At 48.6% G+C, this 8,846-nt stretch overlaps 1 long non-coding RNA gene across 2 annotated transcripts in view; it reads left to right on the top strand.

Moving 5' to 3' along the window:
- Nucleotides 1–8,288, top strand: part of LOC115290040 — a 28,052-nt gene extending 19,764 nt beyond the window's left edge. For both annotated transcript variants that reach the window (XR_003907926.1, XR_003907925.1), the window contains exon 3: nt 7,573–8,288. This is a non-coding gene — a long non-coding RNA (uncharacterized LOC115290040). The remainder of the gene's footprint in view (nt 1–7,572) is intronic.
- The last annotated feature ends 558 nt before the right edge of the window (nt 8,289–8,846 follow it).

The raw sequence follows: 8,846 nt of genomic DNA, 5'->3' as shown, positions 1-8,846 counted from the left end.
GGGGGGGGGGGGGGGGGGGGGGGGGGGGGGGGGGGGGGGGGGGGGGGGGGGGGGGGGGGGTTGGGGGGTAGTGTTGGGACAGCATGATGGAGTGAATCTGTCTGGAGAGGGTGGCCAGGCAAGACCTAAGGCACAGGCAGCAGAGGGCTGAGCCAAGGCTGAGAGCCAGGAGGGGGAGCACTGGTTTAGAACCAGGGGGATGAGTAGCCAGCTGCATGAGAGGTGCTTGAGAGCGCTTGGCAGGAATAAAACCGGGAAGGTGGCCTGGGCCCCAAGTGTGGGCAGCTTCGTTCCAGGCTGAGGACACCATGGGCACATACAGCTGACAGAGGGGCAGCAAAGCACTAAAACTCCGAAACAGACTTCCTGGGTTCAAATCCCCACCCGGCCAATCACTAGCGGTGTGACCTTGGGTAAGTCATTCAATTCCTTGGTGTTCTAGTTTGTTCCCCATAAAAATGTAAACTGTACGTAGCACTTAGCATGTGCCTGGATCAGAATGGTGCTATTACTACTGCTTCACATAAGTAATGACAATGGCTACCATGTAGTGGGCACCTGTGATGTGCCAGACTCTGGACTATTTCCCTATCTCCATCACCTCTTTCATCATCACGGGAAACCTCTGAGGTAGTTTACCATTATCACACCCATTCTGCAGATGCAGAGGCAGAGGCCCCAGCCAAGAGTATGGGAACTGCAAAGTGGTGAGCCGGCTTCCCACCCAGGCTCCAAGGACCTCTAAGCCGCATTATTCTGCCAGGCAGGAGGGGCCAGGGGCCTGGGCCACACAGCAAATGAGGCTTATGGATCACCGGGATTCTGAGCCTGGCTGGGTGTGCCGGGGAGGTGGGGGTAGGAGAAAGACTCACGAGCTCTGCAGCCCCCTCCCCGGGCCCACACCCAGGAGCCCCGGACTGGGGCGACACATCAGGGATCCCGTTAAAAACAGCGGGGAGAGGAGCGGAGCCCTTCCACAGTACAAGTGTGACTCCCGCGCGCCTGATTCTCCTGGAGCCCGGCGCGCACAGACAGAAGTTGTGTACACAGGATTTTAGTATTTCCTCTCCGGCTCCAGCCCCAATTTGAGGGCCTGTAAAAGCTTGAATGGCGTCCAGTGCGGCGTGGTTTGCCTAAGCTCGGCGGCTCCGGCGCAGAGTCAAAGCAGCCCACACAGGGACCGGGCGCCCGCGGGGGGCGGAGGGTGCCCAGCCCACGGCCAGGCGCCCCGCCTGGGCTGGCAGCGCCCACCAGCACCCCTGGGGACTGGGTGCACTAACGGGGGACGCCGGGGCGTGTCTGCGCGACCCTTTCTTTCCCTGGAGCCTGGAAGGGAAAAAGGGTGAGTGCGGAAACCACTCAACGTCATCCGGGTGGGGGCGCTCCCCGTGGCTGGGGTAGGGGGTGGTGGCTGGTCCAGGTGTCTTTTCCGAGGTCTGTTCTCGGGGTGGGAAGCTTGTCTGTCTAATCCCAGCTTTTAAACATGCCCTCAGCACCTCTGCGCCCGCTCCCTACCCCCGCTCCGCCCCCCAGTTTCCTGGCTAGCTGTGTGAGCTATACAATTCACCACCCTCTCTGAGCCTCCATGCCCGCATCTCCATCTCAGATCCCTGGCAGCTCCAGCTCCTACGCCAGCCTCTTGGAGTCTGAGATTGTGAGCAACCTGGACTGCAGGCAAGGTGTGCCCTCCTCCAGGGGCTGCGACGCGCACAGCCAGTCTGTAAGGAGAAGGGTATATCTCAGGACCAGGAAGAGACACAGGAGCCGCCCCCGCCCCCCCATCAGGGACAGGTCATGGACTTCCCAGGGGTCACTCACACCGTGAGCACAGTGGCCTCTGTGGGCACAACCCAGGTCACAAAGGGCTCCACACATGGGGAAGTTACGGCAGCTGCATTCAGCCTGCACTCCACAATTGCTGCCAAGTCCCAAATGCAGAAGTTTCTGGCCAAACGTGTGTGCCTCTCTCGCGTATGTAACATTGGGGGCTACAGCCGACCTCCAAGGGCTCATCTGGTGACTTGAACTGACACTTCACAATTTTAGTCTGTGTTAATCCTGTTTTCTGGGAATGGTCATACAATGCACTCATGTATACTAATGTAAATGTGCTTGATTTACATCAGGAGGCTGCCTCACTGCCCCCCCATCCCCCCATCCCACCTCACCCCCACTGTGGGGAGGAAGTTACATAATAAACACCACAGCACTGTATTACTTTTCTACCCTCCCCCCTCAGAAAAAACCTTAAAAACTCCTAGCCCTTAGAGTTTCACATAAAAAGCTGTGGCCCAATGAAAACCATAAAACAAAGAGAATGAGAAAGAAATGGTAGTGGCAGTGATTCAGGTGGCTCTGCTGTGCCTTCCACATAATGAAGTCCCCATCCCGGAAGCCATCGTATTGGGAGCATCTTGTGATGAAAGAGTAGTTTTGGTGTTTAAATACACGGACGCTCACGAGTAATACGCCTCCTGAAGCACATTTTCTTATGGGTTGCTGAAGAGATTTTTTCTAAGTCTTATTTTGAAATTATTATAGATTCTCAGGAAGGGGCAAAGAAATGTGCAGGGAGGTGCCATGCACCCTCTCCCAATGTGAAGGTCATACTTCACCATAGTATGTGTCAAACCCAGGAAGCCTACAATGCTCCAGTCTTTGGAATGCATTCAGATTTTGCCAGATTTCCATGTGTTTATTTGTGTGTGTGTCTCTTTGCAGTTTTATCATATGTGTAGCTTTGTGTCAATTGTCTCCGACGCTTTCAGCAAGCCTTTTGCAGGCAAACGTTTTTCACTTTAATGAGGTCCAGGTTACCAATGTTTCTTTTTGTGGATCATGCCTAGGCCTAGATCCTATGCTTTTTCAAGTTTTATAGTTTGTATTTAAGCCCAGTGAAGTTTATGATTCACTTTTTGAGTGAATTTTTTACATAAGGGGTGGAGCTAAGTCTAGGTTCTTTATTTTTTGCCTATAGATATCCAGTGGCTAAAGGGATTTAAGAGCTATTTTGACCATACCCAGCTTTTGCCTTAAAAAAACACTACTTTGAGATGAAGTAGAGGAGAACTGGAGAAATTGGACAACTTTCTCAAAATTACTGTGGTCTTCACAAATGCTGTTTGCCAAACACGTCTCTTCCAGGCACATAGCAGGGCCACACCTCCAGCTCTCTGTATGGTTAGGTGGGGCCATGTGATTGGTGCCTGTGAGTGACCTGTGAGTAGAAATTATATGAATCTCTCCCAAACTGGAACTTTTATTTTTTTTTAATTCTTAATGTTTATTTATTTTTGAGAGGGAGAAAGAGAATGGGGATGGGCAAAGAGAGAGAGAGACACACAGAATCCAAAACAGGCTCCAAGCTCTGAGCTGTCAGCACAGAGCCCGATGTGAGGCTCGAACCCACAAACTGTGAGATCATGACCTGAGCTGAAGTTGGACGCTTAACCGACTGAGCCACCCCGGTACCCCCAAGCTGGAGCTAACATTTAAATGCTGCTCTGAGACTCTCCAGATCTTTTCTTTCCCTCTGTCCCAGCAACCGTTAAGTTAAAAATGGTGGCCACTCTATCAGCCTGTGTCTCAGAGTGGGGAGAAATGGAACAGAGCCCCCAGTGGATTCATGTGGATCTTTAGAAGGAAGAAGAAATAAACATTGTGTCTAAGCCATTACACTTATGACAGCCTTTCCAGACCAATACATCCACCAAGTTGGACTTTGGAAGAATCCAGGTTCCCCTTCACTCCAGGGTAAGTGCGCCATGTGCTGGCTATAAGGGAAACCCAGCAAGAGAGTTTGTGACTCTATAGGAACCCTCGCTGTTGCCGAAACATCAGACTCCGGGCAGCAGCTGTCCCCAGCGCCTGGAGAAGGGCCCTCGGGGAATTCCGGGGAATTCCGGCAGAGCTGCTCCCAGGGAGCCCTGGAGACCTCCTCACTCCCCCCTAACACGGGGACTGGATTGACTTCTAAGGGGGTAAGGACAAACTGGGACCCACTGAGGAGAGGGCCTAGAATGGGAAGGGAGACACAGAGGACTTCACAGTGTCACATCCAGAAGGCAGTGTTTCTGATTCCTTGCCATTTCACCAGCCAAGAGCTCCATTTCAGGAACACACAAAACAAAGAAGACACAGCATTTCAGGCAGTGTCTGGAGGAGTCCCTGAAGCAGACCCTGCCTTTGTTTACCAGCATCCAGTTTGCTTTCTTCTTTGCTAACAAACTCAATTTGTTTGAGATAGAAATGCACCCAGCCTCAAGCACAGAATCTATGGCTGGTCTAAAGCAGGCATGACAAGCCTGTCCCTCTGTTCCCAGTCCCTTGGAAACCAGAACTGGACCATAAGATACAGGTGTGTGTGTGTGTGTGTGTGCGCGCGCATCTACCTCAAGTAAAGCTTCTGCTTTCCTGATTTAAAAAAAAATAGATTCACTGGTATGTTCCCTCTTTCCATCTCTCTGTGTCTGTTTTTTTTTTTTTTAACATGGGCATGATATCGAGAGTTGTACCAGCTCCCTAAGACCATGAGGAAAAAGCCAAGAGAAGCTCAGAGTTGTGGAACTAAGATAGCAATATTACAACCTCTTGATTCCTTGTTATGAGAGAAAGACTCCCCGGCACGTTTAAGCCTCTGTAACCAGGTTCCAGCTCCTTGTAGTCAAATGCCTCCTGAGTGGTGCAATTTCTATCAGAGGAGTTGGGAAAATGACTTTTTCTGATTATCAGGCACGTACTTCTCCTCTTCCCTCACTTGGGTTGTATGGTCCCCAGACCAATCTTGTCCCCAGAAGTTGTCCCTGGATCACTCCTGCCGTGCAGCAGGAGGTATGACTAAAGCTGCCCCGCATTCTGAGCAATGCAGCAGGAGCGTTTTGCATCTTCCACATCAGCTCCAGAGTTGTCTCCCCCAAACACAAACCTGAGCCTGGCACTCTTCTGCCCCAAATCCTATTAGCTTCCCTCAAACCCTCAGAATGGCATTCAGATGATTTCCCAAGCTCTCGAGGCCCTTCCCACCTTGGGTTCAGCTTACCTTCATAGCTTTAAATCCATGTCCTTTTCACCAGCTCCCACCCCCACCTTCTATCCCATCTCTGTCACCCCATACCCACCATGGGCTGCTACACTTGCTCCCCCCTTTGCACACCTTTGTTATAGCAAGCTGCACTTTGCCTTGTCGTTACTTCTTTACAAATCTTTCCTTCCAGAGATCGTAAGCTGTGAGGATGAGAGCCAGTCCTGATTCTGTTTGTATGTGCTTCAGCTTCCAGAATTGCTAGTATTCAAAAACAGCCTGGGCTCAATAAGTAAACTCCCATGCTTTGGTTATACTTCGGACATTAGCCTTGAGCTTCCTCTTTGGGCTTTATTTGGAGCCACTCTTCAGATAACTTGTGAAGTTCCCCAATATAAGGAAAGGGTTTGCTCAGTTTCCTATTTAAAAATATTTATTAAGCACCTACTATGTGCTTGTATCAGTTAGCTATGTGCTGTGTAACAATATCCACAAAATCCTAGTTGTGTATACTCATGAGTATTTATTTCTCACCGGTCTTTGAGTTGGTGGGGAGTATTACAAGGTGTTATTACAAGCCCCACTTTGCAGATGAGGAAACCAGAGGTATAGAGAGGTATAGTAATAGTCCAAGTTTGCATAGTTGATAAGGAGCAGAGCCAAAATAACAAGCAAGAGGGCCTGGCCTGAATCTGGCTTCTTCACCATTATCTTGCACTACCTTGCTGCTATAGACTGCATGTTTGTGTTCCTTTATACTTCATATGTTGAAACTTAATTGCCAATGTGATGGTACTTGGAGGTGGGGCCTTTGGGTGATTAGATCATTGGGGGGGAACCCTCATGAATGGAATTAGCATCCTTCTGAAAGAGACCCCAGAGAGCTCTTTTGTCCCTTCTGTCATGTGAAAACACAGAGAAAAGACAGCCATCTATGAACGAATAAACAGTCTCTCACCAGATAGCAAATCTGCCAGCATCTTGATCTTGAACTTCCCAGCCTCTAGAACTGCAAGAAAGAAATGTCTGTCATTTATAAGCTGCCCAGTATATGGTATCTTGTTATAGCAACCCGAATGTACCAAGACACTCTTCATCTTGGAGAGTGTCCCACTGTGCTTAAAAAGTTGGCTGTTTTTTAAAAAAAATTTTTAAATATTTAATTAATTAATGAATTAATTTTTTGAGAGAGACAGAGAGCACGAACAGGGAAGGAGCAGAGAGAGGGAGACACAGAGTCTGAAGCAGTCTCCAGGCTCCAAGCTGTCAGCACAGAGCCCGACGCGGGGCTCCAACCCACAAACCCTGAGATCATGACCTGAGCTGAAGTCAGTTGCTTAACTGACTGAGCCACCCAAGTGCCCCCAAAGCTGGCTTGTTTTTAAAAATAACAGCCTAATATTCCAAGGAGTGGATGTTGATATACCATAATTAATGAGCCAGACTCTACTTTTCTCAAACTCTTGCTATCACACACAATGTTGCATGAGCAATTCATGCCCAAGTCATTCCACATCTGTGAAGTAGGTCTACAGGGAAATTTTCTAAAAGTGGAATTGTTGGCTCAAAGTTATGCACCTTTGTAATTTTGATAAATATTGCTAAAATGCTTGCCAACAATCTATGGACTCTCGGTTTTCCCACACTCTTTCCTGCAGGGTGTGTTGGCAAGCTTTTTGATCTTTAACAGCTCGTTGGATGAAAAGCAGTATCTCAGTGTTGTTTTAATTTGCGTGGTTTTTATTATGAGTAGTGTTGAAAAAATAATGTTACCTCATGGGGTTGCTCTGAGGATTCAATGAACTAGGACAATTAATACAATCAAGTTCTTAGAACAGTACTCAGTAATTGGTAAGCACTTAATATATGTTTATTGCTATTACTATTATATATTAAATGAGGGAGCAAGGCACAGCACTCTATGCACAATTATGCCACTACTGGGGGGGAAGGAACACAGCAGGAATATGTGTATATATACTTGCAAATACACCCACATCCATGCATACATTGATATGTGTGTGTACATATATATGTACACACACATATGCTTGCATGTATATGTAACATTTCTCAGGAAAGATACACAAAAGTAGAAAGCATTGATGCCTCTAAGGAAAGAATTGGGTGCTGGTGACAGGAGAGAAGAGATTTTTCACAGCATTCCCTTTGTATCTTGTCATATTTGAACCATGTGCATGAATCATTTATTCTCAAGTGGGCTGTAGTTACTGGCACTTTGTGTAGGAAGTCTACACAAATAAGAAGACTCCCAGCTCCAGGGTTTTAGCCCAGAGTCCCAGGGAGGGGACACAGCCCGGTTTGCCACCTTCTCACCTTTGCCTCTTGAGAGCATCAGACTCAGCTCTAATGGTAGCTCAAGAAAAATCTGGATTTGCCACCAGCTGAGGAATGAATGGAAAGGACCAGTGTTCACGGTTCCTTATTTCCCCTGCTTCCTAAACCCTGTTACTTCATCCGACCCTCTCAAGACAGGAGGAGGAAAGACCACATGACAAAAAGGGACCCTGACATCTTTGCTTGCCTTCCAGGTGCTCTGTGAAGTAATAGAAGAATTCCTGGACTTGAGTGCCCTCATCCAGTCTCAACGAAGCCACTGTAACCTCCTGGGGAGGCAAGAATCATCACCTCCCGCTAGTCTCTGAGAGTGAAAAGGGGTTACTGCCCTGCAGGCTACATCATTGGGGTTGGATTAAATCAAATAAGAAATATGAAGCTACACTGAACACACCAAAGCGTGACGTTAGGCAGGCTGACAGAACATGTGGGCGGTATAGGACAGTGAGTGTTCCTGAGCTGTCACCAAAGAGAGTGGCCTCTCATGTGTACCATTGGTGCTGCTCCACAGGGCATCTGTTCCCAACACATACCTCCAACCCGGGAGTGCTCCTTCTCATCCAAGAGAACCGAATGAAACACCTTGCCCAGGCACTACCAGATGTCAGACACCATGTAGAGAATCAAGAGAACAAAGATGCAGGAAAGAGGGAAGCCAAGTCCAGGTTTAATAAATGTCTGCAGGAATTTTGCAGAATGCATTGGAAACATCCCACGATGGTGAAAATCCGTTGATTAAAAACTTAACCCTCAGCCATAAGAAGGAATGGAACTTTGACATGTGCTACAACATGGAAGTCATTATGCTGAGTGAAATCAGCCAGACACAAAAGGACAAATGCTGTATGATCCCACTTATATGAGGTAGCTGGAATAGGCAATTCCTAGAGGCAGAAAGTAGAATAGTTACCAGGGGCTGGGTGGGGGGGAGGGGCGCGAGTAGAATTCTGCCCAAAGGAGGCTTGATTCTGTCTGGATATATGACCCACACCATCATAGGAAGAAGTGACATTAAACAGTATATGAGAAGAGGAACTGCGCCTGCCTCAGATCTGTCACCGCCTCTGTCCCCGAGGTGGGCAGAGTCCAAAAAGGAAAGGGATCTTGGGGAATGGACAGGGTCAGGGGAAGGGAGCCGGACTCAAAGGCAGCCAGAAAGCAGTTCTCTGAAGCTGGCAAGGGAAGGTCGTTCCTGTTGTTTGCACAATTGGCCCTCTGCCCAGACAGGGTGAGTGACCGCCAATGCGGTGGGGCCTCTTGGACCTGTGGAAAGCCTGACTACCTGCAACACTGCCAGCCTCACCTTCCAAGATGTGACAGACTCCTTCAGGGCACGACTACCCAGACACCTTAGTTAGGAGAACGCGTGTTAAACATACTACGTGACGTCTCACTTTTCAGGATGTCTTTGTTAGGATAAAATCTGGCCGTTGTGAAAGAGATCCAAAGCTTCCCAAATTTGATTTCC

The sequence above is a fragment of the Suricata suricatta genome, chromosome 4 (assembly GCF_006229205.1).
Source record: "Suricata suricatta isolate VVHF042 chromosome 4, meerkat_22Aug2017_6uvM2_HiC, whole genome shotgun sequence".
NCBI classification, from domain to species: Eukaryota; Metazoa; Chordata; class Mammalia; order Carnivora; family Herpestidae; genus Suricata; species Suricata suricatta.
The sequence above is the reverse complement of the archived record's forward strand: the minus strand, read 5'-3'. Positions and strand labels throughout refer to the sequence as shown.